Source organism: Rhinopithecus bieti, unplaced genomic scaffold, assembly GCF_001698545.2.
Source record: "Rhinopithecus bieti isolate Rb0 unplaced genomic scaffold, ASM169854v2 scaffold_12049, whole genome shotgun sequence".
NCBI classification, from domain to species: Eukaryota; Metazoa; Chordata; class Mammalia; order Primates; family Cercopithecidae; genus Rhinopithecus; species Rhinopithecus bieti.
The window spans coordinates 2,957,636-2,978,829 of record NW_016807278.1 but is presented as its reverse complement, the minus strand read 5'-3'; the positions used below and the strand labels follow the sequence as shown (position 1 = coordinate 2,978,829).

General features: G+C 48.4%; 1 protein-coding gene across 3 annotated transcripts in view; it reads right to left on the bottom strand.

Annotated features, from left to right (window-relative positions):
* LRRN2 (leucine rich repeat neuronal 2) overlaps window positions 1-21,194 on the bottom strand; it is a 68,707-nt gene that overhangs the window by 20,110 nt on the left and 27,403 nt on the right. The gene's annotated exons all lie outside the window — the stretch shown is intronic.

The following is a 21,194-nucleotide window of genomic DNA, read 5'->3' as shown; positions in this document are numbered from 1 at the left end:
AAAGAACATTCCTACTTTCTCATCAAAGCAATCAGATCTAGCCCAATGCTTCCCAGTCCTTCTCAAGTGAGGGCACATACAGACGAGTGTAATTGTACAGTGTACCAGGGGAGAGGGTGGTGGCTGCTGGCAGCTAGAGGGAGCGGCTTGGGGAGACACTTGGTTGCCCCAGGCCCCACAGGGCTGCCCTGAGTGCCAAGGGCTGTGCCTGACGCCCACTGTCCACAGCCAGACCAGCTGACCAGCTCTGCTCTGTGCAGATGCTCCTGAGTCTCCCAGTTCTAAAACATAGCTCAGCATTCTTAGCAAGGATTAAATCCTTTCCCAGACCAGAGTCTGCCTACTGCAGCATGTGACGTGTGTGTGTGTGTCTGTGTGTGTGTGTGTGTGTGTGTGTGTGTGTGTGTGTGTGTGTGTCTGGGGGCAGTCACTGAGAGGGTGGTAGAGAGGACTCTGCGGGAAGGCCCCGACCCCCAGGCCTCATCTGTATGCTCCTCCACACCCCGCTCACCCTGTGGGGGAGTGCCATGGCAACACCGTGCTCTTTAAACACAGGAGTTTGTGCTGCCATCGCAAAGCAGCATTAGGCAATTTAATTAAGGAGCTGGCAGCAGACAAACTTTGTGAGTTAAAGGCATTTTATTAAATCCCATTGTATTATGCAGCTCAGTTCCCCCAGGAGTTGCGGAGCTGGGGGAGGACAGAGGAGAATGTGCTAGGGTTTTCTTTTCCTTTCCTTGCTTTTCTTCTGGTCTTCCTCCTGCTTTGTGAAAGCATTCACTGAGTGTAGAGGGACCCCAACAGTGATTGCCTGCTCTCCTCCCTGCTCCCCCGCTCCCCCACCCCACCCCGAGCATCAGGCCTTGGCATGAGGCCTGCAGGCAGAGGCCTGGGGAATATAATCACCAGCGCTGATCTCACGCATTACTGTTCGCAGAGCCCGAGTGCTGTCGTGGTGATCTGGGGCCAGGCCTCCGGCCTGCTTTAGTGTTCACAACAGGACTCAACTCTGCGCTTTTGTGCACCATTTCATTGAATTCCCCCACACCATTGGAGGCAGAACTACTGGCACCCCTATTTTGCAGGCAAGGAAACTGAGGCCTACAGAGGTGAAGTAACTTGCCCAAGGTCTTCTAAGTAGTACATAGCGAGGAAGCAATCCTAGACTTGCCAAGAGGTCATGTGGAGATCTTTAGGGCCCCATGATGCCTAATCTGTGCTAAGTGAAGCAGGGCTTCAGGGCTTTAGGGCTTTCAGTGAAATCCCAGACCGAAGAAGCTGTCTATCTGCCTGGCTAGTGGGACACCACCCCCAGGCTCCTGCTCCCAGGCTGGGGAAGGGTTGTTGGGCTCTGTAAGCCTGCTGAATGACCCTGCCCTGAGATGGCCATCCCCTGGCAGGGCAGCCTCAGCTCCCACCTTTGGAAGTTCTTCCCCTGTTTGCAAGTGGTGGCACGGCCCCCTGGGTAGCTCTGAAGAGGGCCATAGGCCTCCAGGAGGCTCCTGGCCATAAGGGCCCGCTCAACCTCCTTAGCTGGTCAGCCTGGCTTGATGAAGAGAACCCAGGCTAAGGAGGCCAGAGCTGTGCATTCCAGTGCCAGGTCTCCACTGAGCAAGGGGTGACACGTCTTTTATTCTACAAAGATTCATTGAGCCCAATCCTGTGTACAGGATCACAGAGATGAATATGCTGCCCTCCAGACATGTACAGAGGAACATCCTCCTGGGCTCAGTTTCCTCAATTCTAAAATGGGAGTAATGGCCAGGAGTGGTGGCTCATTTCTGTAATCCCAGCACTTTGGGAGGCTGAGTTGGTAGGATCTCTTGAGGCCAGGAGTTCAAGACCAGCCTGGGCAACATAGTGAGATCCCGTCTCTATAACAACTTTTTTTTTTTTAAATTAGCCTGTTGTGGTGGTGCACACCTGTAGTCCTGGCTACTTGAGAGGCTAAGGCAGGAAGATTGCTTGAGCCCAGGAGGTGAGGCTGCAGTGAGCTAAGAATGCACCATTGCACTCCAGGCTTGGATGACAGATGGCACTGTCTCTAAAGTAAGCAAGTAAATAAATAAATACAATTTAGGTAACGACATATGCCTTGTATAGCTAAAATAGATGCCATAAAATTAGCTAATTTCATTAAGGGCTTACTCTCTGCCAGGCCCTTACCATTCACTATCTCTTTTAATCCTCATAAAACTCTATTATATTATTATCCCCATTGTGCCGATGAGAAAACAGAGGTTAAAAGAAGTTAAGCCTCCTGCTGCCCAAGATCATACAGTTAGTAAGAAGCAAGAATCCATGCTCTTAACAAATCATACTACGATTTTCCACACATACATATATATGTGTATATATTATATAAATATATATAAACAATAGCTTTGAAATATAATTCATATACCATAAATTCACAATCACATCATATTTGAAAAGTAAATTAAATAGCTGGATGTGCCATGGTCTTAGTCCATTTGGGTGGCTATAACAAAATATTATAAACCAGGTAGTTTATAAACAACAAAAATTTATTGTTCACAGTTCTGGAGGCTGGGAAGTCCAAGATCAAGGAGCTGGCATATGGTGAAGTCTGGTGTCTGGTGAAGGCCTGCTTCCTTGTTGACGGATGGAGGGCCATCTTCTCACTGTGTCCTCACATGGCAGGAAGGGAGAGGGAGCTCTCTGGGGTCTCTTTTATAAGGACACTAATCCCACTCAGGTGGGCTCCACCCTCATGAGCTCACCGTCTGAAGGCCCTGCCTTGTAACACCATCACACTGAAGGGTTAAGATTCAATATAGAAACTTTGGGGAGACACAAACATTCAGACCATAGCGGCCACCAAACATAAGGATGCATTATTATCAGATAGAAGAAACAGGTTTCTGAAAGTGGGACTTCTCCTCCTGGAAGGGCGTTCAGGGGCTGTAGCAAGTGGAGTCTATGGAACAGGCTATGCAGTTCCTCCCGAGGAGACTGTAAAGCCTGGCTCTGCTCTCCCTTCTCCACCTCTTTCTTGACTCTCCTGTCTCTTCTCTACCCATTCCCCATGCTTGCTTTCCATCCATCACCATCTCTTCTGACCCCATGAGGCCCTGAAGTTTCCACGGGGTTCTGGGGTCTCCTCTACCCATCTCCACTCCCTTGCCCCACCTGGCAGAGACTGAGCAGCCATGAGGTGACACCTTCAGAAGCCCCAGATGGATGGATGTGTGGGGCAGGATAGGGAGGACAGAGCTGGCTGCAGGGGAAGCCAAAAAGCTAACTCAAGACTACACAGTTCCACACCATTACCGCCCAAGTCTCCCAGGAAAACAGCGGCATTTGAGGGTTTGGCATTAAGAGAGTTAATCTGGATCTAAATCCAGGAGTTCTAATAACAGCTCTAGCACTTACCAGGGTTAAAAAAGAAAAAGAAAAAGAAAAAAAAAAAGCCACCATGACAAATACAGCCAGGGAAGGCCATGAAGAGAGTTCTCATGCTTGGATGCCTGATAACAAAAACTATCAAAAAGATTGCAAAAGCCATAATATTGCACAAAGACCATTGAAACCTTACACAAAAAATATTTCTGCAAGGACATCTGTCCACAGCCAGCTATCCAACCTCAGACTGGTGTCACCCTTGTTATTGATCTTTGTAGCCAAGGATAATTATTTCAAAACAATTATGTAATCCTCCTCATCTTTTCTTTTAAAAATCTTTGTCTTATTTAACCTTCCTGAATACACACATGTAGTTTACCATGGCATGCGGATTCCCAGTGCAAAGCTCTATTCCCAAATAAGTATCTTTTTCTTTTGCAGAGCCTCTCTGTTCATTATTTAGGTTGACACCAGCTATAGGACAATCTCACTGATCCTAGTTTCTTTTCATCTATAAAATGGGGAGAAAAATGTCTGCCTTGAATTTTAATAGGTACCATTTATCAAATGCTAACTATGTGTCAGGCCTTTCACAAAGCTTTAAAAAAATTTTAATCCACACAACAACCCTACGAGAGTAATATTACATTTACTGATGGTGAAATGGAGGCTCAGAGAAGTTACGCAACTGACCCAAGGTCACACAGCTAGTACATGTATTAACAGAAGCCACAATGTAAGTCCAGTGCTGTGTGATGCTGAAGCTCTCACTTTTCACCACCACACCAACTACCTGGCTGTGAGGGAGCCTATGGGATGATGCACGTGAAAGTGTTTGTAAGCGGAAAACTCCAGAACAACTAAAGCACGGGTCTTCCCCCACCCCTTCACATGGTTCTACTATAGCTCAGTTTTCTCCCAGTGAGGTAGGAACAAGGGCCAAATCCACTCTCTAATGCTGCAGGAGCTATGCATCCTCCTCTCTGCAGCCAGGGCTGCAGGTGTGTAGGTGTGTGTGTGTTGTGTATCTGTGCACATGAGTGCACATGTGTATTAGGGGAGGTGGCAGGCAGAGGGGTGCAGTGGCAGACCAGGCAAAGCAGCTTGGAGGCGAGCAGATTTGGAGGCTGTAGTAGCCAGTGCTCTTGCTCTCCTGGGCACAAGGCCCGGATGGTGCCGGCTCATTTTCACAGCCATTTTCCCAGGGAATTAACAGGGGGAACATTCTCTCCTGTAATAATGATAAAAAAAAATAATAATTAACATGGCTGTAACTTATATTTCTCTAGCACCTCTCTCCCCAGACCTAAAAACTTTGGGCAAACAGCGAATCTACTGGCTTTATAGTCACACCCCTGGGACTGAGAAGCCTTAGGTATTGCCAGATTTTCTGTCTTCTCCAGCTGGGGGACAGGTGCAGGTGTATGTGGGACTGACCTGTGCCAGGAGCTATCCTTTGAGTGCCACTGGCAGAGGGGTGAAACGACCCCAGGCACCCTGTCTCCCGGCTCTGCACTCCCATCAGCCCTCACATTTGGGTCCATCCTGTGCCCAGGAGTAGCAGGGTAGGCAAGGCAGGGAAAGAGTTGCCAGCTCTCTTTGCCAAACTTTCAAACAGTCCCCAATCCACCCTCTATGCCCCACTACACAGCTGGCTCTGCCTCAGGAAGGACCGCCCCAGCCTCTGCAGCCAGCAGGGACCATGTCCAGCAGGACTCATCCCTACAGGGGACAGCTGATGGTCTTCTCTGGTCCCAGCCAGGAGTCATTACCCCCACAATGTCTAGTTTAAACAAGTGATTAGGCAGTCTATTAAGAGCACAGGTGCTCCCTGCCAGGGAGGAACAGGAACCTGCAGAGGTAGCTGAGGATGAGAGGGAGGAGGACCTCAGGGGTCTTGCAGCAACGGGCTCTTCTACAAAGCATTTTCCAGCCCATCCCCTGGAAGGTGTAGCACCTAAGTGTTTCACAAGCCAGCATCCTGAGGGGCTCAGAGCCTGATAGACTGATTTTCAGACATGGAGCCAAATCCTGATTGTCAGACAGTCCACCCACACCATGATGGAAATGAAGAACCCTGAGCCATTTAAACAGACAGACAACCCAAAGCTCTCATTGTGGCCAGTGCTTCAACCTCCCCACACAGGGCGTTGCCAACACACTCTTCTAAAACAATTACTTCATCTGAGTTACATTTCCTTTGTTTTCTCCAGGAGCTTAGGAACAGAGAAGGGATCAGAAAAGGAGACATCGTCAGAAACGATATATTTTGTAAATGTATTCCCCCCAGCATCTCCAGAGAGAAAGCCTTCTTAATCTGAAGTCCTCAGTTGGACTGCAGAGGCTGGGAATTATCTGAAATTGCATGCAAACATGTTTGTGTGTGAATGTGTGAGCACAGGTGCATTTTTCCGGCGAGAAGGTCCATAGCTTTTATCAGCTTCTGAGAGGGGTCTGTGGCCTCCCAACATGTTAAGTGCTGTTCTAGTCCTTGCTTGGTTCTGAAGACGGTGGGTTGGCCCCTTTCCACAAAGATGACTCCATATTTTGGAATTCAGGGGTGCATTCTGAGGCCTGGATTCCACCCATTTGAAGAGGGGGCAAGGATGAGGTTGGGGTGCAGCTGAGGCAGAATCATGACAGGGTGTGTGTGCCAGGCAGAGCCGTGGCCGCCTCTAATCCAGAGGCGGTGATGGAGTGCCTTCCTCATTGCCTCATTTTTCCCATTGTGACAGCTCCATATCTACTGTTCCCTGTCACCCTGGTGACAGCCTTCTAATGATGAAGGCAGCAACAATGTCATATAAATTCCTCCAGAAACCCTGGGGCTAGAGGAAGATCAGGCTCAGGAAGCTGAGAACCAAATGCTCTGCACCACAAAGTGGAAAGAACAAAGCCTTTAGGATGTGAAAGACCTGAGTTCAAATCCTGCCCTGGCCTCTTCCCACCATTGTGACCTTGAACAAATTACTGAACCTCTCTAGGTGTCAGTTTCTATATTGTAATATGAGAGTATTATATCACAGAGTTATCGTGAGGGTTAAATGTGATAATGCTGGCAGAGAATCTGACATCTAGCATGCAACAGGCACTCAATAAATGGGTTCCCTTTCCCAGGAGGCATGGGTGGGGACATGCATGCCCCTACCCATCTGCTGCACCACTGCAATATCAGAGAAAAGGGAGTCCCAGGGGGAACAGCTGTTTAGTAAAATGGGAATGGTGGTCAGAAGCCACATTCCCCCTACACTGTTGACCACATTCTACCAAATCCTCACATCCGGCCCCTTCTCCTCCATGAAGCCATCCTCACAGTGCTCTTCCCTGAGATTCTACAGTTGCTATCTGGGCTTTCCATCTGTACCATGCAGCCTCCCTCCCTCTCTCTCCTGGTGATGGGGGAGGTCACTTTCTCTCCTTTCTCAAAGGGTAGAGCTCTTGGCTGGCCTGGCAGCACTCCCCACAGCCCCATCCCTACCCACCTCTTCAGATCCTCTCCTCCTCTTCTTTTTCCCCTGCCCTGGTCAGGAGCTGGCTGTTCTCTTTTGTGATTTCAGGTCTTTAAACCTGTTGTTCTGGAATGTCCTTCCATTCTCTGCTTAGGGAGCTCATAATTATCCTTCAAGTGTCAGCTCAATTGTCATCCCCTTTGTGACACCTTCCTTCTCTCCTCTTGCTCCCGCAACACCTACCCTTGTTTACCGTGAGCCATGGTGAGTCCACCTGCCTCCCCAGACTGAGCTTCTCAAGAGCAGGGGCCGGCTGGGCCTCCCTCATCCCTAGCATCCCCTCACCTGGCATAGGGTCTGCACATGGTCAGTGCTCAATAAATGCGGCTTGGGGTAAAAGAACAAACAACATGGTTCCCAGGGCTGGCAGTGGAATCTCCTTAATAGAAGTTTCCTGTAAAGGTGGCAGTCCCTCCCCAAGGGTGGCTAGCTTGGGTCCTGCTGGAGCAGGCCTGTGTGTAGACTAGGTGTGTGGAGGTTGATGGTTAGAGGACTGATATGCTCATCCCATCTGGATTCCGCACCTATCTACTCCAAGCCACAGGGCAGGGCAGGGCAGAAGGCTTTTGCCAACCATCCAGGTACTTCCTCCACCTTACACCTGCACAGAGAGGGAGAGGGTGAGGGTGGGGCGGGGATGAAGAAGGGAATTCATAGTCATGAGCATTGACAGTGTCATAGGTCCAACTCTTGTGTGACTGATATTCTTAAATCATTATACAGATGGGGAAACTGAGGCGGCTTATTTGCCCAGAGGCATACAAGAAGTTGCACTGAGCTAAAATTGGAGCCAGGTTGGTCTGGCCCTAGAGTAACAGTTCTTTTCTTTATAAGACGCTGCCTTCTGCAGAAATCACAAACAACACCCCAAGGAAACAGGAACAGAGAAAGGCTCATGCTAAAACATGTGTGTGTGTTGGCACCTTTCTTTACAGAATGGGTGGAGAATGGGCTGGGTCAGTTGCTAAGGTGGCACTGGGCAGCCTTTCCTCCATCGTGTTGGGACATGGGTAAAAGAATGATTTCACAGTAGGGTTTAGGTTGACAAGGCACTTTCTCACATGTGTGACTGCATGTGGAATCATCATGGCAACTCTCTGAGGCAGGTGTTACCATCTATCTCCATGTACTGATGAGGAAACTTCAGAATGTCTGTGTATTAGTCCATTTTCACACTGCTATGAAGAAATACCCAAGACTGGGTAATTTATAAATGAAAGAGGTTTAGTTGACTCACAGTTCTGCATGGCTGGGGAGGCCTCAGGAAACTTACAATCATGGCAGAAGGAAAAGGAAAAGCAGGAACCTTCTTCACAGGACAGCAGGACATAGTGAGTGCAAGCAGGGGAAATGACAGGTGCTTATAAAACCATCAGATCTCATGAGACTTATTATCATGAGAACGGGCAATGGGGAAAGCCACGCCCATGATTCAATTACCTCCACTTGGTCCCACCCTTGACATGTGGGGATTATAGGAATTACAATTCAAGGTGAGATTTGGGTGGGGAGAGAGAGCCAAACTATATCACTAAGTTAGCACAGTGATTTCTCTCAGTAACAACCCAGGGCCTTTAGAGACCTGTCATCCCACCATGCTTGGCTACTTGCAATACCTGGCCAAAGTCTCAACCCCAAAAGAATGGGAGGAAGACCAGAGGAAAAAGTGGTGGCAGGGAAGGAAGACCTCCAAGGTGAGAGAAGATGGGGAGGGGGGACTCCAGACACGGGTGAATTAGGTGAAGGGGCGGGGACCAGGCGGCCTGGACTGAATCAGCCCATCTCATTAGGGACCTGACTGCCTGCATTTTAGATCAGAAATATATGACCTGAAAAAACTTGGGATTTGTTTCCACGCTTTCTTGGGGTAGGCTGTGTGTGTGTGTGTGGTTTTCTTTTAGTTTTAGTGAACGTTCCTTAAAAAAAAAAACTACTCTTGTCTGAGCTGAAATTCTGGGGAAACAGGGATAGTAGGCACCTGGGTTAGTACGGCCCAGGAGCAGTGCAGCCCATCAGAGATGGCAGCTACAGTGGCAGACTCTGGGAGAGCTGGGGGAGCTGTTGGGGAGGAGGGAGCAGTTACATCCAGGGAAAAACACTGTCAAGGCTGGATTTTCTCCCTTCATGAGAACCTGGGAGTCTGGATTCAGGCAAGATTTATGGGCCAGTCCAAACTGAGATGTGCTGGACATGTTGATGTATACCAGCTTTCAAAGATTCAATATGAAAAAAGAATGTGAAATATCTCATTCATGAATTTGTTATTGATTGCATTTTGAAATAATGTTTTTGATATATTGGGTTAATATATTATTAATTTCACCTGTTTCTTTTACCTTTTAGTGGGGCTTGCATTATATTTCTATTGGACATAGATCTCTATATTCTAACATAGACCGTGGATTAGAAAGACTTAGGTTCAAATCCCACATCCACCACTTACTCAGGGACACTTGGCAGGCAAGCCCAGCTACAGCCACCAAAGACAAGATGAGCCCAGCCATAGGGAAAGAGCAACTGGATTCCAAGCCAGGGTTCTGTCTCAACCCAGAAGCTTTTACCCACTTCCCGTAGGGATGGCAGAGCCTCCACGAGTGTGGCTGGCTTAACTTTTGCTGCAGTAGGCAAGGGGGTGCCCAAGAACTTGGCCTGCAGTGACTGGGATTGCAAGATTCTGATTCCAGGAAAGGAACCAAGGAGGTTAAAAAAAAAAAAAAAAAAAAAGGGCTAGAAAGTTAAGAGGAAAAGAAGGACTTAAAGAGACTGGTCTGGCAGGGTTAATAGTTTCTTTCCTTCAATAGAGATTTCATGCCATGTTGAATAAATAAAATACCACACAATTGCAAAAGATGCATTCCACAGTATATTAGATACCACCACACTGTTACCCACATCTGTCAGCCACCATCAGAGTGACTGATGACTTATCAAAAGCCACTCTGACATTTCCAAATGAGATGTTTTGATAGAGGTGCCATTCAACAGGGCCAAAAAAGCAGATAGAACTTGAATGTAAATGAGGAACATTTGTCACCTTTGTCTCACCTATTTAAAGGTTTCTTGTCTGACAACAAGGAGAGGGAGAGAAGGAGTGAGGGGAGAGGAGGTGGAGGATGGGCAGGTAAGAAGGTAAGAGGGAAGGGGAGAGAGCACCAACTCCAAAAGAGCCCAAAGGACAAAGGCTGGTCCCTGAGACCAGTAGGAAGTCAAAGAGAAGCAAAGCCCAGATGGACGGCTCTGATTTTTATGCCGAGTCACTCTATGACTCAGCAGGAAGGAGCAATATCAAGAACAAAGACCAGAGCTGTCCAAGGTGGCAGCCCCACATGAGGCCACTGGGTATTTGCAATGTGGTCAGTCCAAATGGAGATGTGCTTAACATGTAAATGTACTCCAGCTTTCAAATATTTAATATGAAAAAAGAATGTGAAATATCTCATTCATGAATTTGTTATTGATTGCATTTTGAAATATTTTTGCTATATTGGGTTAATATGTTATTAACTTCACCTGTTTCTTTTTGCCTTTTTAATGCGGCTTGCATTATATTTCTATTGAACATACATTTCTATATTCTAACAGACTGTGGATTAGAAAGACTTAGGTTCAAATCCCTCCTCCACCACTTACTCAGGGACACTTGGCAGGTGAGCCCAGCTACAGCTACTGAAAACAAGACAGGTCAAACCATTGGGAAAGAGCACACAGCTGGAACAGGATAGGCTGGGATTGGCAGCATGTGTGGAAACAGTGGGGAAAATGTGAAGAGGAGAATGTCAGAGAGGTGCAGCCAACTGCACCTTCCCACAGGAGACAGTGAGAGAGGGCCCGGGGCAGGGTGCAGAAAAAGCTGTGGCCTCTCCTAAGGCTGCCCTCACTACTGGGTACATCTCAATGCCGAATCCCAGCATGTCAAGAGTTGGAAGAAGCCTGAAAGAGGATCCAATCCAGCGACCCCAGGAAAATAGGCCCAGAGCCAGGAAATTCCTTCCATGTGCTTTCCACTGCCTCCCCCACAGCACCTCCAGTTTGTATGTCCACTGAATTGAGGGATGGTTTCCAAGATGCAACCACTGCATGCCAATAATGAGGTCCTCTTGTATGGCACTGAGAGTTTTATTCCAGGGAGCCTTCACCTGCATGGACTTGTTACCACAGTTTGTCTTCTAGCCTCGCCCCCACCAGCCTACTTTTTGGTTAGGTTGGTTTGATTCATTCATCCATTTATACTCTGCAGCTGTGTGCTGAGAACCAGGCCATGAGTTAGGGATACAGAGATAAATAAGACCCATCCCTGCCCTCCAGGACCACACAGTCTAGTGGTTTTGAAATGTGGAGCTGTTCAGACCACAGCCCCCAACCCTCAAGGTGGTGACCTTCCCCACTTTACAGCTAACTGAGGTTACCCAGTGGTGGTGGCAGGCCCAGACAGAGACAGCTCCTGACCAGAACAGAGGCCTTTCCACTAGCTGAGCTGCCTCCACTGGCACATGGAGTGAGAGGCAGCTGCGTGGAGCTGGGATGAGGTCAGGCCAGAGTCACCAAAAGACAGGTGGATGCACCAGAGCCGAGACCCTGACTTCAGAAAGGACACGAGGTAAAGGGATTTGTAGAAGGTCACAGAGCAAATTAGCGTCAAAGCCAGGACAAGAACTCAGGATTTCTGATTCCAAACTTAACTCCTTAAGCAGTGGTGACTCAAAGAGGTGGATGAGCACAGGGCCAGTCTGCAGCCAGGGGCAGAAGCCAGGAGCTGCAGTTGACTCCCTCACCTGCTGCTGCTCAGGGTTGATTCTCCCTCACCTGCTGCTGCTGCTGTTTAGGGTTGATTCTCGCCCCAGAGCAACGTGCTGAGGGTCAGGGGCTCTGGGCTAAAGAGCCCCACATTCGGAAACCACTAGACTGCGATTCTCGCCCCAGAGCAACCTGCTGAGGGTCGGGGGCTCTGGGCTGAACAGCTCCACATTCGGAAACCACTAGACTGTGAGGTTCTGGAGGGCAAGGATGTGCCTTATTTATCTCTGTATCCCCAGCTCATGGCCTGGTTCTCAGCACACAGCTACAGTGTGTGAACGAATGGATGCACACATGAATGAATCAACCCAACCCAACTGGAAACGAGACTAAATGGGGGTGGGAGGTGGTAGAAGAACATGGACAGGGTTGCTCGGGATGCATTCTTTTCTTCTTTCCTGCATCTCTGAACATGCCAGGCAATCTGCAGGCAAGAGAGGAAAGCAGGGTCCAGGTAAGAAGATAGACAATTAAGCAACCAATAAGAAGAAACACGAAGGGCTGTGAGTTCCTCCAGGGCTTTGACCCCTATGTGACCTTGACCAGATCCTTCTCCTCTCTAGGACTTAATTTGTTTAGAGGAACGGAAGTTAGATTAAACGATCCAAGGTTCACTTCCCACACTGACCCCCATGACTGGCAGACATGGACGTGAGCCCTCTCCCTGCTGCAGAGAATCATGGCCTACCCTGACCACGGCAGTAGGGGGTATGGGGAGAGCAAGGCCAGGCAAAGGCACCCTGGCGTGAAGGAGGCAGACACTCCTGGAAGCAGGGTCCCCAGAGACTGTGCAGCCAGACGTAACTGGCTGTGACAAGGAGTGAGTCAGTAGTCAATTCCATTCAATAAAACTTCGATTGCCTATGAGCCTTGTAAACAGGCAACTCCCCTGTGGGCCGGGTCGGAGGTGCTCTCTTCTTTCCTCCCTCCTTCCTGCCAGCACCTGCCCAGCCTGGCCCTGGGCCCTGTGCCAACCCGAAAACTTCCTCAGCCTCTGATGCAAGCTGGGCAGCTGAGGGTTAAGTGCCCGCTGGCAGGTGAGGGCTCAGGGCCTAGGGGCAGTGGGAGGGGAGGGAGCAGGAATCACTTAGCCCTCATTAGTCCAAATTAAAATCAGGAGTGAGGTGACAATTACAATTTGCAGCGGGCTAATTGTTTTCCCTCAGAAGCTGATCATTTTGCAGATTGGGGAAATTAATTGTTTGAAGTCCCAGGTGGATTGCCTTGAACCCAGCGCAGGCCAGACAGGCCCTGCCTTTACCTCATCACCACCCCTGAGGGACACACTCAGCAGTGGCTTCTGCCCTTTGGGATTCTCAGGCAGGGAGAGACTGAGGGTCAGGGGTGAGGGTAGGGATCCTACTAGTCTTACCTTCAGGTGGGAAGAGGGGAGAACACTGGCAGAGAGGTAGGCTGGGGGATGCCAGCCGCTGGGGCCTGGCATCCAGGAGGGGCGCTTTGGCCACCCGATGCCAGCTGCTCTGCGGAGGGGTGTATCTAAGAAGCCTCCTTGGACCTGCCGGAAGTTCCCACTTCCACTCTGCATCCAAAAGTCCCTGTAAAGTTCACTCACTCATTCAACAAACATCGACAACCCACTGTGTGCCAAGTGTTGCTTCAGGAGGGCTGGGGACAGGGCGCTGAACAGCTCAAACACAATCCCTCCGCTCATGGATTTTACTTGGGGGGCTAGATGGACAATAAACGTGTAAGTAGACATCAGAGAGTGGTAGGGGCTCGGAAGGAACGACAGATGGCAGGAGGGATGGGGCTCCAAAGACTCCCCATACCCTAATCCCAGAGCCAGTGGAATCTGTCACCTTCCAGGGCAGAAAGAACCCTACAGATGTAATTACAGTTATGAACTTTAGAGAATGTCTTGGATTATCTGGGTGGGACAAATCTAGTCACATGAGTCATTAAAGCAGCTTTCTCCAGTGGCAGGCAGAAGAGGGATTCCAAGCATGCGATGATCTGATATCCTGTTGCTGGTTCTGAGGAAGCTGTACACAAGGACAGGAGGGCGCCGCCTAGGAGCCGAGGACCATTCTCAGCTACCAGCCAGCATGGAAGCAGGGACCTCAGTCCTACAGTCACCTGAATGAGCTCAGGAGCAGATAATCCTAGAGTCTTCAGAGAGAGTCCAGCTGGCTGGCACCTTGATTTTGGCCTTTTTGAAACCTGGAGCAGAGAAATCGGCCGAGCCAACCCAGACAGACTTCTGGCCAACAGAGCTGTGAGATGGCAAATGTGTTTCTTTAAGCTGCTACGTTTGTGGCGATTTGTTATGGCAGTAATAAAAAGCTATTTCAGGAACTAAACAAGGTCACAGGAGAGTGACTTCGTGCTGCGTTAACATGGGTGGCCTCTTTGAAGAAGGGACTGACACCTGGATGATGCTGAAGCAGAGTGGGGTGACCAACTTGTCCTCATTTCCCAATTTCAGCATTTAAGTCCTGTATGCCCCCAAAATCCCCCAGCCCCAGGCAAACCGGATTTCTCGTTAGCATTTGGCAGAAGGAACGGCCTGAGCAAAGGCTTGGGGAGTAGGAGCTTTCAGGTGAGTTGCCACAAAAAGCATCCCAAGGGAAGTTCTGTCGGACATAGGAGCGGGTGATGGGGGCTCCTGGGGAATCGTGCAGAAAACTTGAATGGGGACTGAGCAACTCTACCCAAGGATAGGTGAGAACCCCATCCTCCTGCTATAGGGCTTAAGAATCACCAGCCCCTGCCTGCCCTGCCCTGAGGCTGCTTCCTTTCTCCCCTGGCCCAACTCCTTTCCCCAGCCGGCCCTGCCAGGGCCCAGGTGTCTCCCAGTGGCGGGGTACCAGATGCCTGCTGTGGCTTTCCACCGTGGGATGCTGGCATTCTGCCAAGCAGCACACAGCAGGGGGAATTTTTCAAGACGTCTTTAATTAGTGAGACAATAGGAGGCTGGGAAGCAGAGAAGACAAAGGTTGCAGATGGCTTCACACCCTGTCAAAACAGTGGCTGTGAGCCTGAAGAATGCCTGCAAGGCAAAGGGAGAGGGATAAACAGAGATGGGCCATGGGACTCTTCCCCCTCCTCTCTCCCCTTCTCCCCCTCCTCTCCACCCCTGCCCCCTCACCTTCTTCCTTGCCTCCCTGAACCACAGCTACAGCCGCCTTTACATTAACCCACCCCTCTCCCAGTTCAGCTGGTCACCTCCCAGCGCTGTTTCGAGTCAGGTAAGAGGCGGCTGTTTAGGAGCTCAGCAAGGAGGCAGAAGAGCAAAGACGGACCTGAGCTAAAGTTTTGGCTCCTTGTCTCATTATCTGGGTGATGCCTGGCAAGTTAATTGCTCTGGGTCTCAGTTTTCTCTTCCCTACAATTAGAGTAATAATGCCTACTTTGCAGGGTGGTGGTTGTAAAGATTAGAGATGTCAAAAAGTGCCCCACACGGAGTTAGGTACTGGATAAGTGGCAGCTATTTCTGCTATGACAGCTTGCACCTCCCATCCTGGATCCTAGCCCTCCAATCCAATATTTCCCAAACTCAGAGCGTGCTCAAGGATCACTCAGAGAGCTTGTTAACATGCAAATGTCCATCCCACTCCTCAGGGTGGAGCCCCAGACACCTGCAGATTGAAAAGCTTCCAAGCAGGTGATTCCAATGCAGGCAACTGGGCCTGCTTCCTGGGAAAGGAGCTAGCCCAGGGCCGTCCTGCACCTGGGTGCATTTCAGAAGCCATTCCCCTACAGATGGAGGGCACTGGCAGGGAAGTGAGGTCTTGCCTCTCCCACCAACCTGCTACCTTCACGTGAGTGTCTGTCCTGGGGGCAGCTTCCACATCTAAGCAAGGTGAGCTGGTCCTCAGGTCAGAGCTTCTGCGGAAGGGATCTCGGTATCCACCTCATTTTGCTTCCTTGTTTTTCAATGGAAGAAGCAGAGTCCGAGAGCAGGGAAGTGACTAGTATTAGATGGTGCAAAAGTAATTGCAGTTTTTGCCATTGAAAGTAACAGCAAAAAACTGCAATTACTTTTGCACCAGCCAAATATTAATATAAGGGCACACACTGAACTCTGGGCTTCTGATTCTCATCTGCAAGATACAAGTACACAGCTACAAGATGGCTAGCCCCTCTCAAATCAGAAGTTCTAAGTTCCTCTAGGAGTTGGTTCCGTTGAACCCAGGTTGGGAAACCGTGAAGGAAGCCTGAGGCTGATTGCCTTCTTGATCTCTAATCAACTTCTTCACACCTCTCTGATTTCTGGGCCAGGACGGCTGCTTCTCCCTTGCCAAATAATGACAGGCTGACCCTTACTGAACACTTGGTATGAACTAGGAACTCTTCTAACCACTTTACTTGTATTAACCCACACAAGCCTACAACAATCCTGTGATGCCTTTACCCTCATTTATAAATGGGAATCTAAAATACAGAGATTGGCCCGGGTGCAGTGGCTCATGGCTGTAATCCTAGTGCTCTGGGAGGCAGAGGCAGGAGGATCACTTGAGACCAAGAGTTCAAGACCAGCCTGGGCAACATAGTGAGACCCTGTCTCTACAAACAGGGTCTCTACAAACAGGGCTCACTTGAGCCCTGTAGGCTCTGTAAGGCCTAGCCTGGGCAACAGAGTGAGACCCCATCTCAAAAAAAAAAAAGAAAAGAAAAGAAAAGAAAAACTATTTAGCTGGGCATGGTGGCATGTACCTGTAGTCTCAGCTACTCAGGAGGCTGAGGTGGAAGGATCACTTCAGTCTGGGAGTTTGAGGCTGCAGTGAGCCATAATTGTTCCAGTACACTCCCTCTTTGGTGACAGTGTGAGACCCTGACAAAAAAAAAAAAACAAAAATCTAAGATTAAGTAACCTGCCTGAGGTCACATAGCTGAAGCTGGGATTTGAATCTCAGCAGTCTGGCCCCAAAGTCTGCGTGCTTAACCACTGAGGAACATTGTCCTTGAAGCCATACTTGTAAGTACATGATATACTGCCAACCCAAAGTCAGTAAGGACTGGTGTAAAGAGGACTGGATTAAGAATTAGAAGACCCAATTGCCTGAGAAGGGGTATGAGGAGCCTTCTGGATACTGGAATGTTCAAGCTGTTCACTTAAGATTTACGGGTTTGAGGCCGGGCGCGGTGGCTCATACCTGTAATCCCAGCATTTTGGGAGGCCGAGGCGGGTGGATCACAAAGTCAGGAGATCGAGACCATCCTGGCTAACACGGTGTAAACCCATCTCTACTAAAAATACAAAAAACAAAAATAAAAAAATAGCCAGGCGTGGTGGCGGGCACCTGTAGTCCCAGCTATTTGGGAGGCTGAGGCAGGAGAATGGCGTGAACCCAGGAGGCAGAGCTTGCAGTGAGCCAAGATCATGCCACTGCACGCCACTGCACTCCAGCCTGGGCGACAGAGCAAGACTACGTCTCAAAAAAAAAAAAAAAAAAAAAAAATTATGGGTTTGAATGCTATAGACAAGTTTAATCTAAATGAAAAATCAGAAGGCTTGGGTTTGTCCCAATGGTGGCCTATTAGCTGTGCGACCATTAGCTTGTTATGCCTTGGTTTTTTTTTTCATCTGCAAACCAGAACAATTAGAAAGAAAGCCTGCTTTCTTAGTCAATAAGGAAGTTGTACAAAGTTCTTTCTTTGTATAGCAGGTCCCATCCAGCTGTCTTCATCCTTTTTGCATCCCCCGATCGAAAACTCTCTGCCAAACTCTCCCTGGTAGTACTCACAGCACATGTGGCTACTTGCATCCTTCCCTGGACCAGAAGCTCTTTGATTCCATCCAACCATCCAAGTCATCCAACTTTGTGCTCATGCAGAAGTGGCACTTGGTAGTCACATCCATCACTGGCACTAACCAGTGCGTGCTGGAACCAGCTTGCACCAGTCCATGAGAGCTGACGGGGCTCACCTCGTCCCAGCTCCACCCTCAACAACATTACATTGTAGGTTGAAATTGGCTGTGATGGAAATACTGAAAACTATGAAAACTGGCAAATATTACAAATCAGGGCTTCCTTCCTTGCCACTCCCCCAGCACAACACCCCTGCCATGAACCCAAAGTGTTCCTCTCAAGTGGGCCCCAGGAGGTTTATGAGAGCTCTGGGACTACCAGTAGCTGGGGAACTGTGGTGTGAGTGTAGTTATTCTGAAACTTTAATGTGTGCAAAAGACATTCTCCATTCCCTAGCCCCTGTGGACATTCCCAGCTCCCCCAGGCCTTGGCTGAAGAAACTGCCGAGTGGGAGTGGGACACAGGTGGCTGGACCCAGCTGAGGCAAGTTCTCCGATGGTGGAACTGACCACCCTAGCAAGTGGTGCTACAACCTTGATGGCATCCCTACTTTAGGTCTCATCAAGTTTATGCTCTATGTTTGGTGGGTTTTCGTTTTTGTTTTCTTGAGACAGGGTCTTGCTCTGTCACCAAGGCTGGAGTGCAGTGGCGTGATCTGGGGTCATTGCAGCCCCCATCTCCCAGGCTCAAGTGATCCTCCCACCTCAGCCTCCCAAGTAGCTGGGACTACAGGCATATGCCACCATGCCCAGCTAATTTTTAAAAAAATGTTTTGTTTCTTAAAGAAGGGATCTTACTTATTTCCCAGGTTGATCTTGAACTCCTGGGCTCAAGTGATCTGCCATACTAGGCCTCCCAAAGTGCTGGGATTACAGGCATGAGCCACCGCACCCAGCCGGGTGAGGTGTTTTTTTTTTCTCCTCCTTCCTTTCTCTTCCTCTCTACATTCATTCAAACACCAATTCCATGTATTTTCTCTGCCAGGCACTGGGAATAGATACAAGATGAACAAGATCCAGCCTCTGTCCCGAGGAAGCTCTGTACCTAGCAGGGCAGACAGACTCACAAATATGACTGTGGCCCTGGGGGCTGCTGACAGGACAAGGGCACCAAAAGGCAGGATAACTGTGTTCAGAGCAGCACAGTGGCCCTCAGAGCTCCATGTCTTTCCTTTCCTCTATTCTTTCTTTCTTTTTCTTTTTTTTGAGTCGGAGTCTCGCTCTGTCGCCCAGGCTGGAGTGCAGTGGCGTGATTTGGCTCACTGCAAGCTCCGCCTCCCAGGTTCACGCCATTCTTCTGCCTCAGCCTCCTGAGTAGCTGGGACTACAGGCGCCCGCCACCATGCCTGGCTAATTTTTTTGTATTTTTGGTAGAGATGGGGTTTCACCGTGTTAGCCAGGATGGTCTCGATCTCCTGACCTTGTGATCCACCCGCCTCAGCCTCCCAAAGTGCTGGGATTACAGGTGTGAGCCACCGCGCAGGGCCTCCCTCTATTCTTTCTTTGTCTCTTCTCTATCTCTGGCCTGCCCCTGGCTCTCTGCATCCATGTATGACAAAGATACAGTAACTGGTAAGTAGAGTATGACATTCTTATCGAAAAATTAGAAGGCATAGAAAAACATGGAGAAAATTTAAATAATCCCCTTTTCTACCTCCTGGTGCTAACCACTGTTAACATTTTGATGCATATCTTTTCAGGCTTTTTCTTATGACAGCAAATATTCTTACGATTTGTCTTTCCCTGGGGTTCATGTCATCTTTCTTGTTTTCCACCTTGTTTTGATAGAGTACATCTTTTTTGAGTTGCTTTTGAAAAAGAGGTAAGTTTCTTGAAAGTCTTAGTGTTTGAAAATTTTTGCATGAACATTTTGCAAATGTTTGCATGTCTTTATTGAGCCTCCATATCTGACAGTTTGACTGGAAATATAATTTCAGATTGTACATAACATTCCCTCACATGTTGGAAGACACCGTTCCATGACCTATTTGCTTCTAGGGCTGCTGTTGAGAAGTCTGCTCTATCCTAAAGCCTATCTTTTTCTTCCTGGCTTGTGGAATCTTCACTTTATACCTGACATTCTGAAATCGCAAAATGTTGTGTCTTTGTGAGGGTCTCTTCTTCATTAATTGTGCTAGGCACCTAAAGGACCCTTGCCATCTGGAAAGTAATCATCTTCATTGAATGAAACAACATATTTTAAGTTTCCAAGAACTTGTTCTGTGCATCTTCCTTAAAAAATAAAAATCACCCAAATGTCTACCAACTGATAGATGGATTAAAAAAATGGTATATCTGATGGACGTGATGGCTCACGTCTGTAATTCCAGCACTTTGGGAGGCCGAGGCGGGTGGATCATCTGAGGTCAGGAGTTTGAGACTAGCCTGGCCAACATGGTGAAACCCTCGTCTCTACTAAAAGTAAAAAAATTAGCCAGGTGTGGTGGTGCAGGCCTGTAATCCTAGCTACTTGGGAGGCTGAGGCAGGAGAATCACTTGACCCTGGGAGGTGGAGGTTCCAGTGAGCTGAGATCAAGCCATTGCACTCCAGCCTGGGTGACACAGCAAGACTCCATCTCAAAATATATATCTGTGTGTGTGTGTGTGTGTGTGTGTAGTATATCCATATAATGCAGAAATATTCAACTACAAAAAGGAACGTAGTAATGGCACATGCTACAACCCAGATGAACCTTGAAAACATGCTAAGTGGAAGATGCCAGACACAAAGGCTACAAATTGTATGATTCCATTTATATGACACATCCAGAGTAAGCAAATCTATACAGACATAAAGCAGACTAGTGGTTGCCAGGGTCTGGGGGAAGGGGAGAATGAGGAGTGGCTGCTGATGGATATGGGGTTTTTTGGGGGCGATAATGAGAATGTTTTAGAGTTAGATAATGGCAATGGATGTACAACCTTGTGAATATATTAAAAACTACCAAATTGTAAACTTTAAAATGGTGAATTTTATGGTATGTGAATTATATCTCAATTTTTAAAAAAGGCCCCATGATCTTGTTTTGTGGGTATAATTTCGTCTCTCAACTCTCTGAGGATATCAGTTGAGGTGGCGATGGTGGTTTTTATTTGTTCTTTTGCTCCCTGCATAGTATTTCCTTTCTTCAAGTTTTTATTTATTGTTTATTTTGGCTTATGCTTTTTTAATATTAGATACCTCCCTTAAAATTCTAGTAAGCCTTAGCCAATGGTTCATTTTTTTTTTTTTTTTTGAGACTGAGTCTCACTCTGTCACCCAGGCGGGAGTACAATGGCGCAATCTCAGCTCACTGTAACCTCTGCCTCCCAGGTTCAAGCCATTCTCCTGCCTCAGCCTCCTGAGTAGCTGGAATTACAGGCACATGCCACCATGCAGGGCTAATTTTTATATTTTTAGTGGAGACAGGGTTTCACTGTATTGGCCAGGCTGATCTCAAACTCCTGACCTTAGGTGATTTGCCCACCTTGGTCTCCCAAACTGTTGGGATTACAGGCACGAGCCACTGTGCCCGGTCAATGGTTTGTATTTACAGATGAGGCATTTAAAGCTGATTGGAATGGGCAGGGCTTAAGTGAGAGGGAGGGGGTCTCCCAAATGTCATCACTTGTCCAACTACCAATATTTTTAGACCCAACTGGAAGAAATGACCAAAAGGCTTCCCCCTTTAGCTTGGAAACTTTGAGCAAATGCTCACTTTTCCAACATAGTGCCTCATCTCTACCCATACTTGTACCCATATCCCCAAGTC